Source organism: Scomber scombrus, chromosome 12 (assembly GCF_963691925.1).
Source record: "Scomber scombrus chromosome 12, fScoSco1.1, whole genome shotgun sequence".
NCBI lineage: Eukaryota > Metazoa > Chordata > Actinopteri > Scombriformes > Scombridae > Scomber > Scomber scombrus.
Window position 1 is genome coordinate 28710492 of NC_084981.1, and position 12372 is coordinate 28722863.

Here is a 12372-nt window from a genome sequence, read left to right on the forward strand (position 1 = left end):
GGAAGGAAGGAAGGAAGGAAGGAAGGAAGGAAGGAAGGAAGGAAGGAAAGAAGGAAGGAAGGACAGAAGGTGATTGGTTTCTCTTCTCTTGCTTTGTGTGAGACAGAAAGCCTCATACAGCAGCAGGAAGGAAGGAAGGAAGGACAGAGGGAAGGAAGGAAGGAAAAGAAGACAGGAAGGAAGGAAGGAAGGACAGAGGGAAGGAAGGAAGGAAGGAAAAGAAGACAGGAAGGAAGGAAGGAAGGACAGAGGGAAGGAAGGAAGGAAGGAAGGAAAAGAAGACAGGAAGGACAGAAGGAAGGAAGGAAGGAAGGAAGGAAGGACGGAAAGAAGGAAGGAAGGACAGAAGGTGATTGATTTCTCTTCTCTTGCTTTGTGTGAGACAGAAAGCCTCATACAGCAGCAAGTACACCATCGCCTCCATGTCCTCCATTGTTTATGAGTTTGTGTCGCGTATATAACGAAGTCACGGCAGTTTAACGGAGCCGTGCTATGACGACACCGCTCACGTTGAGGAGGAACTATAGTAATGGAAAAGATCGTTCCTGGTACCAAACCGAGCCGAGTAGTGCTACAACTGTACAGTGGAAAAGCGCCAAATGTCTATATCTGTAGAATATATGATCACAGACATGCAAATAATATAAAGTCTATGATATAAGTTTAAATCGGGACTCCTGCCTGTTGTTTTAGCTGCAGATTTGCTGTTATTTTCTTTATTTGTTGTCAGTTTCCCTCCTGAAAGTTAGTTTGCAGGTTTATTGTGTATTTAGCTCATTTGAGTGGCTGCAGGTTTTCAATCTTACCAAGCAGGAGCACACCAGACTTGACTCATTTAATCAGCTGATTGACAGTTGATTGGTCGAATCATGTTCTCTTTAATGGTTGGAACAAAAACCTGCAGCCACATGGCCCTTTGTGGAGTAGGTTGGACATGCTTGCTTTAACCTCATACAACGTTGTCACATCGTAAAACAACATGGTTCAACTGATTACTGGTTGACTGGTCAACATCGAAATGTAAAGATTCAATGTTATTGTGGTTTGCAGAACCATTCCTCAGTAGTAGTCAGAAAAGTGAGAGGAAAGTTTTGTAATGTTGTGTGTTTGCTCTGAAATGAATGATATTATTATTTTGTGTTATATGTTAATGTGGGATTCCTGTCTGTGTTTTCTCTGACTGTAACAGAGTAACTGCTCACCTGCTGTTTCTTGAGCAGGATGTTGACGGAGGTGAGATCTTTGCCGTAGTCGTCTGACTGCAGCTGTCCGTCCAGGCCGGCGAGCCACTTGTCCAGGTCTGCGCAGCTCTGCGTGAACAGCTCCGCTTTGTTGGCGTCGAACAGACACTTGGCCTTCGTCTGCGTGGTCGACTCCAGATCGTCCCACATCGACTTCAGAGACGCCAGCTTCTCTTTCACCATCGCCTCCGTCTCCGGCTTCTCCGCCATCAGCGCCTGACCGTCCTGGAAGAAGGGGACGAGTTTTAATACTTTATACTTCCTGTCGTCCTCCTGGGTCAAACTGACCCCGTCTGTTTAGACTGTTCCTTCTTTCCTCCCTTCCTTCCTTCCGTCTGTCCTTCCTCCATCCCTCTTCCTTCTTTTCTTTATCCCTCCCTCCTTCTTTCCTTCCTTCCCTTCCTCCCTCCTTCTCTCTTTCTTTCATCCCCCCTACCTTCCTCCCTTCCTTCTATCCTCTGTCCTTATTTCCTTCCTTCCTCTTTTCCTTTCTCCCTCCCTCCTACCTTCGTTCCTTCTTTCCTCCATCCTTCCTTCCTTCCTTCCTTTCTTTTTTCCGTCTTTCTTCCTCCCTTCCTTCCTCACTCCTTTATTTCCTTCTTCCTTCCTCCCTCCTTTCCTTCCTTCTTCCTTCCTTCCATCCTTCCTTCCTCACTCCTGTCCTTCCTTCTTCCTCCCTTCCATCCTCCCTTCCTCCCTCCCTTCTTTCCTCCCTCCCTCCTTCCTCGCTTTCTTCCTTCCTTCTTCCTCCCTCCCTTCCTCCCTTCCTCCCTGCAGTCTTGATTGATCTTTCTCATCTCAAACCGACTCTTCAACTGTCTGTCAAAACACAGCGGTCTGTTTTTAACACTGTTGACCTTCCATCAGCTGAGCAAACACAGCTGCTGCAGCGGACGATATTTCACTCATTTCTTCCTCATGTTTTGTTTTGCTCCCTGCCGCCTCTCTTCCTCCTCTCTCCCACCCTCCCTCCCTCTCTCTCTCTCTCACCTTCTCGATCTTATCCAGCCACTCTTTGTTGGACTGCAGCTCGGCCATGAACGCCTGATGTTTGAGCCACTTGCTGTGCAGGTTCCTGGCCTCGTCGTAGGTCATGTCCTGAGCCGTCAGCATCTTCTCGTTGATCCAGAGAGACAACTGCAGACACACAGACGTCAGATTACCTCAAACTAACCACAACAAACACCAACACCTGTGTAATCAAAGACGCCTCATTTGTAAGGTTAGTGTAGAGCACGGGTGTCAAACATGAGGCCTGTGGGCAAGAACTGGCCCGCCAAGGGGTCCAATCCTGCCCACTTTCCTTCCTGTCTTTTTTCCTTCTTTCCTGTTTTTTCCCCTTTCTTCCTTCCTGTCTTTTTTTCCTTCCTTCCATCTTTCCTTCCTGTCTTCTTTTCCTTCTGTCCTTCCTTACTTCCTTCCTTCCTTCCATATTTCCTTCCTGTCTTCTTTTCCTACTTCCTTCCTTCCTCCCTTCCTCCTTGACTTCTCTTCCTTACTTACATCTGTCTTTCTTCCATCTTTCCTTCCTGTCTTGTTTTTTTCCTTCCTTCCTTCTCTTCCTCCCTTCCTTCTTTCCGTGCTTCCTTCTCTACATCTGTCTTTCTTCCCTTCCTTCCATATTTCCTTCCTGTCTTCTTTTCCTACTTCCTTCCTTCCTCCTTCCTCCCTAAGGACTTCTCTTCCTTACTTACATCTGTCTTTCTTCCATCTTTCCTTCCTGTCTTGTTTTTTTCCTTCCTTCCTTGCTTCCTTCTCTTCCTCCCTTCCTTCTTTCCTTGCTTCCTTCTCTACATCTGTCTTTCTTCCCTTTCTTCCATCTTTCCTTCCTGTCTTCTTTTCCTACTTCCTTCCTTACTCCCTTCATTATTTTCTTCTCTTTTTTTCCATCCATCTGTCTTTCTTCCCTTTCTTCCATCTTTCCCTTCCTGTCTTTTCTTTCTTACTACCTTCCTTCCTTCCTTTCTTCCTTCCTTCCTTCCTTCAAATAGGTCTGTATGTGGTTTGACACCGCTGCTGTAGAGAGTCTGAACTGTGTTTTTACCTCTTGGCAGTCCTGCAGGAACTTCTGCAGATCTCTGTTGTCCTTCAGTCTGCTCAGCAGGTCGCTGGCAGCTGCTCGGTTCTTTTTGTGCCTGCGGAACAATAATCAATATGTCATTAATTATAATAATAATAACTTTATTTGTGTAGATCCTCTCCAAAAAAAAGGTTACATAAAGCTTTACTGTACAAACAAAAATGGAAATTCAGATAAAATCAAACATGTAAGAGACTGCTGCTGCTTTTATCACGATTTTAACTATTTATTATGTTATTATGCCTCCTGGTCTGTGGGATATGCTCATTTATTTATGGACTTATCATGCCTATTGTGTAGATGTTCTTTACCTTATTATATATATATATTTAACTACGATCACTGGGACCTGAGTACTGTATTCTGTTGGCTTGATCCTTGATAAAACAAGATCAATTATTTAAATCAATCGGAGTAAATAAGTTTGTTATTTTGCATTTTACTTATTCTCAGATCATGTTAAAACATTCAGCAGCTGATCTGGTGCATCTGAGGGTTCAGTGCTTTGCTCAATGACTAATGAAAGAAGATAATTAGTTAATTTAAATGCAGGTCAGGTCTCGCTTGTCTTAGTTAAAACAGTTTAAGAGCCTGTTTCATGTCTTTTAAATATAAATTAATACCTCTGGTCGATGGAGTCCACTTTCTCCTGGATCCGGTCTGCGTTGACGTTGCCGTCGGTAACCAGGCGCCGGCCGGTGTCGACCACGCCGCTGATCTTCTCCTCATTGGCGTCCAGCGTGGTCATGAAGTCTTCCTGCTTCTTGATGGCGGCCTCGGCGGCTTCCAGAGTGGTGGGCATCTCTGTGTGGGCGAGGACGTACTCCTGATGGACAAACACACGCGGCAGAGTTTTAATGAAGAGATTTAAACCACTTTGTGACAATTACTGCTCCTTCTTTCGTTCATTTTTTACCTCTTGATACTTTTGTTTGTTCTGCATTTTTAATTACTCCTAGATATTTGGGATTAGTAGGACCTGATAACCCTCAGTACAAAAAATAAGCATTGTCTTTGGAGAGGAAGTGTCTTTAAGGAAGGAAGGAAGGAAAAAAAACAAGACAGGAAGGGAAGAAAGACAGATGGATGGAAAAAAGAGAAGAAAAGAAGGAAGGGAGGAAGGAAGGAAGGAAGGAAGGAAGGAAGGAAGGAAGGAAGGAAGGAAGGAAGGAATGAAGGAAGGAAAAGAACACAGGAAGGAAAGATGGAAAAAGGGAAGAAAGACAGATGGATGGAAAAAAGAAAAGAAAAGAAGGAAGGGAGGAAGGAAGGAAGGAAGGAAGGAAGGAAGGAAGGAAGGAATGAAGGAAGGAAAAGAAGACAGAAGGAAAATATGGAAGAAAGGGAAGAAAAACAGATGGATGGAAAAAAGAGAAGAAAAGATGGAAGGGAGGAAGGAAGGAAGTAAGAAAAGAAGACAGGACCGAAATATGGAAGGAAGAAAGTAAGGAAGGACAGATGGAAAGAAAGAAAGAAAAGAAGACATGAACAAAAGAAGGAAGGAAGGAAGGAGGAGTGGCGGGCCTGGTTTAACACAATGAATTCACCAAGTGTATAACACTATTTATTTCCTTACATTTACAACTTCACTTTGCATGAACGATAATAAAGTCCCAACTTCCTGATTAGCAGTATCGTAGCTTGTTGCTATTGCTACAATTTTTTTTTTTATTTTATTTTATTTTTTAACAATTATTAAGCATAAATAAATAAGTTTCAACCATTAAAATTTGTTTTTAAGGTTTTGTCCACTTTTGTCTGGAGATCGGCTGTTGATCCAAGATGCTGCCACCTCACTGATGAATGTATTGTATAATGTTTGTATATTAATGTGTTTTTGTGTATGAATGAGGATAACGGGTCAAAGTTAAGAGAATTTAGTTTAAAAGTCCAGCAAACCCAAACTGTAACGTCCCCATATGAGGACGCGGGGTCACATGAGGTTAAACTGACTAATCAGAGGTGTAATGACAACTCTCGGACACTAGATGGCAGCACATGACCCTCTGAGAGTGAAGAGGCAGCAATCCAGCCTGATAGAGGGAAGAATGAAGGATGAGAGAGGAAGAAGAGGACAGAAAAGCCAAAAACACCCCAAAGATATTTAGTCTAAGATGATATCAAAAGGGAGAAAAACAGCAAATCCTCACATTTAAGGGTAGAAATGGAAAATTGGGCCTCTCTGATATTTTTCTGTAAGGTTATATTGTTGTATTAATAAAGTTGGATCTAACTCAATAGTGAGCAATCGTCAATCGTCATCATTTTGTGTCGTCACCATCAGCTGTAGAGTCATGTGATGGTAGTTTTCACATCTTTAAAATGTGGAATTAGCAGAAAATTGGGATATTTGAAGGTGAAATAGTGGAGATGTTTACATACTCCACATTCAGACAATCAATTAAAATGGTGTAAGGTAAATGTAGCTCACGTTATAGTAAATATGGAGTGCTTTCAGATGCAGCCTTTGTAAATCTCAGGTCTCTGCTTAACCTTCGTGTCGTCCTCCCGGGTCAAATTGACCCCGTCTGCTTTGACTGTTCCTTCTTTCCTTCCTTCCTTCTTTCCTTCCTCCATCCCTCTTACTTCCTTCCTCCCTCCTTCTCTTTCTTTCCTCCCCCCTACCTTCCTTCTTTCCTTCCTTCCTTCCTCCCTTCCTCTTTTCCTTTCTCCCTCCCTCCTTCCTTCATTCCTCCCTTCCTTCTTTACTTTCCTCCCTTCCTTCCTTGCCTCCTTTCCTTCCTTCTTCCTTCCATCCTTCCTTCCTCCCTCCTTTCCTTCCTTCTTCCTTCCTTCTTCCTTCCGCCCTCCTTTCCTTTCTTCTTTCCTTCCTTCTTCCTTCCATCCTTCCTTCCTTGCTTCCTTCTTACTCCCTTCCTTCTTTGACTTGAGGACAACAGGATGGTTAATAAACGTCACCTGTTCATGTCAACCAGCATCATCAACACACCTATAATGACCCGTTCTGCTCTGTTTGTTGGGCGAGTTTCATTCACAAAAATGTCCCCAAAGAGTCAAAAAGTAGAATCAGAAAAGTCAAGCAGGAACATTTATATCAGTGTCAGTGTCGTATTAGAGGAGCTGAAACTCCATGACTGGTATGAGGTATGAGAGGCGTCATGTGATCATCATCAAGAGATATTACAGTCGACAGTCGGTGATGCTGGACAGAGAGACACTGAACCAGCTGTTTATTCCTGCTGACATAAACATCAGCACATCAGGAAACTGGCAGCCAGGATGATGATGATGAAGAGTTTAACAGACTATATATTTTACTTAGGTCAATTTCTGCCTCATATTTAAACTCTTAATTAATTGAGATTAAGACATTATGACGATTTCATTCGTACATCTGAGAAAATTCAAAGAAAAACTGACGAACGCCACAAATTCTTATAATTAAAGATGACTCACAGGGTTAGTGTGTGTGTGTGTGTGTGTGTGTGTGTGTGTGTGTGTGTTTGTGTGTGTTTGTGTGTGTGTGTGCCTGACCTCCAATGATACTGAGCTGGGCAAACGCCAAGTCAGATATGTATCAGCTGATCACAGACTGACTGTGTGTCAGCATCACGACATTAACGAGGGAACAGTTCGTTCAGCGGTTGGATCACATGACAACAACAACAACAACAACAACAACAACAACAACCATGAAATCCTCCCTGACACTGAAATATACTGTAATATACTGATACAGTGAGGCTGGTTTTCCACTAAAGATATGTTTATTATTAATTTAACCCTCCTGTTGTCCTTGAGTCAAGGAAGGAAGGGAGGAAGGGAGGGAAGAAGAAGGAAGGAAAGGAGGAAGGGAGGGAAGAAGAAGGAAGGAAAGGAGGAAGGGAGGAAGAAGGAAGGAAGGAAGGAAGGAAGGGAGGGAGGGAGGAAGAAGGAAGGAAAGGAGGGAGGGAGGGAGGGAGGGAGGGAGGGAGGGAGGAAGGAAGGGAGGAAGAAAGGAAGAAGGAAGGAAAGGAGGAAGGAAGGAAGGAAGGAAGGAAAGGATGGAGGAAGGGAGGAAAGGAAAGAAGGAAGGACGGACGAAAGAAGGAAGGAAGGAAGGTAGGGGGGTGGAGGGTGGAAAGAATGAGAGAAGGAGGGAGGAAGGACAGAAGGAAGGAAGGAAGGAAGGAAAGAAGGAACAGTCAAAACAGACGGGGTCAATTTGACCCGGGAGGACGACACAAAGGTTAAAGGGATGCTGAAGGAATTAAAGTCATTCCCTGTGTTATCAAGACTTGAAATAGTTGGTTCAGTTTTTGTTTTGGTGCCAAAAAGGTGATTTAATCAGGTAGATATTAAGATTTAAATGAGAAGTGTGTTGGAGATGTGTTTATGTGTCTATCAGACCTCACTGTGGAGGCTACTGTTTATCAAATCATGACCTAAATACTGATTTTTTGTCTCCAAGACACAGTGTTTCAAACATGTATAATGCTTTAATAGTTTCTCAGGGATGCAGTTCTCTCTAACGGCCACTAGATGCTGCTCCAAGAAAATTCAGACTGTATTGAAGTTAAGAGGAAAGCTTTATACTTAAATGTTTTTTAAGTTGCATCTAAAACTCTGAATAACTTATTTGGTTTTTGTTTTGGTCAGACCTCGCTGTGGAGGCTACTGTTTGCCAAATCATGACCAAATACTGATTTTCTGCCTCAAGAAAGACCAGAAAACATCAAGATTTAGAATATCCATCAGAATAAAAGAGATATTTATATTTCAGACAAAAACATCGACATTTTCCTTTCAAACACAGTGTTTCATGCTTTAATTGTTTCTCAGGGATGCAGTTCTCTCTAATGGCCACTAGATGCTACTCCAAGAAAATTCAGACTTTATTGAAGTTAAGAGGAAAACTTTATACTTCAATGGTTTTAAAGTTGCATTTAAAACTCTGAATAACTTATTTGGTTGATTGGGCTACTGTTTGCCAAATCCTGACCAAATACTGTTTTTCTGGCTCCAAGACCACAAAAACATCAAGATTTAGAATATCCATCAGAATAAAAAAGATGATATTTATATTCCAGAGAGCAGCAGCCACATTTTCCTGCAGCTGATGCAGCAGCACAGATAAAGTTCAGGTATAAAGATGATACAACAGGCTCACCTGGTTGTTGAGGAAAGCCTCGGCCTGCTTGGTGTCCCTGAGGAACACCTGGTAGGCATGAGACTGGGACAGCAGGTTCTGTCGGTTCTCCCACATCTTGTGCAGCTCGTTCCAGCCGGTGTCGAGCGCCTGCAGCCGCTGCCGCAGGAACATGTACTGCGCGTCCGTCTGGCCCTGCGTCACCATCTCGCCCATGTCCCGCATCTTCTGGTAGTCCTCCTCGTAGTTGCGGATCTCGTTCTTGATGTTCTCGTGCTGGGCCAGCAGCTTCTCGGCCTCGGCCAGCGTGTTGGGCATGTCCTCGGAGGCGATGGCGGTCTGCGTACGCGACAGCCAAGACTGGAAGTCGTCCAGGTCACGGAGGAACTGCTGCAGCTTGCTGGCCTCGCCCAAAGACTCCTCGCGGTTCTTCATGGTGTCCTGATGAACAGAGAACAGAAAAAAAAGAGTTTGTTTCAATCTCAAGACTTCTTTCTTTCCGATACTGGATTGCACTTTTCCAAGAAGGGTAGTGGAGCTTGTTCTACTATCATAAATCTTCCTCCTGGGATTTATAACATACTAGTGCAGTGCCTGTGCAAAATCTGTTTTTGCGTGTGTTTTTACTACAGAGTCAGACATCCAAACTCTCCCACATATTGATAGCAGCTCCCTCACGCCCGCAAATGAGATCCAATCTCCCAGAATCTGGAGTGAGCAAGCAAGAGCACGCGCTAGAAAGTGACTGCGTGTGTATGTGTGTGTGTGTGCGGTTATTAATGCACCGCGTGTGAGAGCAAAGAGTCCTGATAGCTCTGTGTTGCCGCTTATCAGAGCACAAATACCAAACCAACTAAATTTGAGCAAATTAACAAAATCGGACCTTTTAGTTGTGCTTCTACTACAGTAATTACGGTAGCCTAAAGGCATTCGTTTGGATTTTATTGGACTGCTGCAATTACTGTATTAACAGTGCAACTTCATTTTAATTTTGAATTTTGATTTCTCTCCCAGAGCTCCGCTCCGCTGCCAGCCTGGTGTGAGTTGACACCGGGCAGAGGACGGAGCAAAACCTGATGGACACGGTGGAAATCCTGGGTAATTCTGCTCCTGCGCTGTGCTCAGTGTGTGAGAGATATCGGGTAATGACAGGGAGTGGCCAGCAGCAAATGTGTGCTTCTTTTACCGATATATTCATCTATATCTTTTACATTTCTAATCCAAACAATGTCAAACTTCGCACTGCACTTATTCGTGCCCGTAGCAAGACACTTGCCACGTTTGAAATCAATCGGATGAACGGTTCGAGAGATATGCGAATAACAGACAGACGGACAGACGTTCCTGTAATTTATAGATAGGTATTCTCTTACCTTCATTTCTTCCCAAACGCCGGTGATCTCAGCCAGTCTTCCCTTGATGGCCTCAGACTGGTCCGGGTGTTCGGAGGACAAGCGCTCCGCCTCTTTTCCCAGGTCGCCCAGCTTGTCTTCGATGGCGGCCAGATCGCGCTCCATCCCCGTCAGCTTCCTCTGCAGAGCCATGACGCCGGCCAGGTCGTTCCCAAGCTCCTGGGTCGACTCGATCACCTGGGAGAAGACGGCAAAGGGAGGGACGGTGCGTTAGACGAGAGGATTATAACAGTAAACAAGAAGCTGTGGTTGATTTCAGCTGTTTCTGTCGGTTACCTTTGTCTTCTCTTTGATCCAGGACTTGGTCTCGTTGCACTCAAGGTGGTAGTTCTGGACGCCCAACGCAGAGCTGAGACTGTCCTTCTTCTGGTCCACTAAGTCTCTGAACTGACTCCACCTGGAAAGACATAATAAGGCTTTAATTACAGTATTTAAAAGTTTAGTTTTTAAGACATCGTACAGAGAGGATTGCGTGATTTGGTCCAAATTATAGGAAAAAACTGAAAAAGTGCACAAATTCTTAATAAATCAGATTCTTTAACTGACATAAAATACTTAATTTCTAGTGTGTAGTTCTATGTATCAAACTAGAAATTTGCATATTTCTATAATGAGTACATTTCCTTTATATAATAACAAATTGTATGACTCTTTCAAAATAAATATCCTAATAATTAACAATTACACTGATAATGCTAATAAACAGTTTGACACAAAAAACTACACACTTTATATGCAAATGAACAACTTAGTCAGGAAGTTAAATATAAAGTATATTTAAGATATAAGGCTCCTGTAAAATATATCACAGTTTAAACCATTTTCATTTCCCCCAGTATAACCAGTATAAATTATTTCCCTGATAATCCCACTTTATGAGTCAGAATACCTGGTGTTGAGTTTGTCTTGCTGGGCTTTTATCTTCTCCTCGCTGGGATGTCCGCTGTGGCTCAGTTGCCTGGCAATCTGGTTGACCACGGCAACACGGGAGGCCTGGTTGTTCATTTCCGGCTCCAGACTCTCAAACCTGGCGAGACAAACAGAGAGGACGCTGGGTAAATTTAAACAAGAAGGTCAGTAAATGAGATGATGTTGGGAGATAATCCGTCGGTCCACAGTAACGATAACACTGCATGAAAAAAGCTCTGTCAGTTCATTAAATCCCTGCAGCGCCTGAAGGCAGCACGACAGATTTGTGGATAAATCTATATGCCCAGTTTACTTTGATTAAACCTCATATAAACAACACCAGGCTGCTAAACACACACACACACACACACACACACACACACACACACACACACACACACACACACACACACACACACACACACACATACCTCCACACACACACACACCAGATTGGTCAATAACATTTCTGGAAAAGGTGCTGTGTCATGTTTTATTCTTATAATGCATTAAAGGACTCATATTCTTCACATCTCCAGCTCTATATTAATATTCTGTGTCTCTACTGGAATATCTTTGCATGATTTCCAGTTAAAAACTCCTTATTTATCTTCTACTGGTCCTTTATGCAGCCGCTCAGTTCAGCCTCTGTCTGAAACTGTTTTAGCTCCTGTCTCTTTAAGAGCCCTGGAATATGGAAACACCTTAGCAACCAGCCTTAGCAACCAGCCTAGCAACCAGGATTCCGGAATCAAACTCCTTATTTATCTTCTACTGGTCCTTTATGCAGCCGCTCAGTTCAGCCTCTGTCTATTAACAGGCCGTTTTTAGCTCCTGTCTCTTTAAGGATAATATGACTGCGTTTAATTTCAGATGCTGACGAATCTCTGATGATCTCAGTTCAACTTTCATTTAATTAACTGCTGCAGCTCTAGTTTGATTTCTGCCTTTTTGTTCTTGTAAATGTCAAAAGTATAAATCTAATAACATCCAATAAGAGACGATAATGGATTCAGATTTGATTAGTTGATTCAATAAAATGCTCAATCAGATCTTTCATTTCTGCATTTACAGCAAGATTACCATTAAAAATCTGCATTATTGACTTCTTTACTAACTAAAACTGAACCCTTCCCTTCAACAGGCTGTCTCTTTAATGAATATGAAATACAAGCGTGGAAACACCTTAGCAACCAGCTTAGCAACCAACGCTACGTTTATGAACCTCCTCGTTCTTTACTCCACTACTCAACTACTTTATTCCTCAAATTTCAGCCTTTTAATCGATCCGAGGATGACCACACATTTACAGTCTTTGCCCAAACTCGGAGGAATCATCTTCCACAATCTATTAGATCTTAAATCTTTGAAGTGTTTTAAACGGCACCTAAAAAAACAAATTATACCATCAGACTTCTCTATAGACCTCCATGATGTCTTGTTGCTTTTATTTCTTTGGGCTGTTTTTCTGTTGTATGTTATATTGTAAATGACACTTTTTGGTTCATCTACTTGTTTTAATGTTGTGTGTGTGTGTGTGTGTGTGTGTGTGTGTGTGTGTGTGTGTGTGTGTGTGTGTGTGTGTGTGTGTGTCTGCAGGTTGAAGCCCTGATTTTTGATTTGCAGATTTTTACATACATT

At 42.9% G+C, this 12372-nt stretch overlaps 1 pseudogene; it reads right to left on the reverse strand.

Annotated features, from left to right (window-relative positions):
- LOC133991564 (spectrin beta chain, non-erythrocytic 1-like) overlaps window positions 1-12372 on the reverse strand; it is a 72258-nt pseudogene that overhangs the window by 33644 nt on the left and 26242 nt on the right.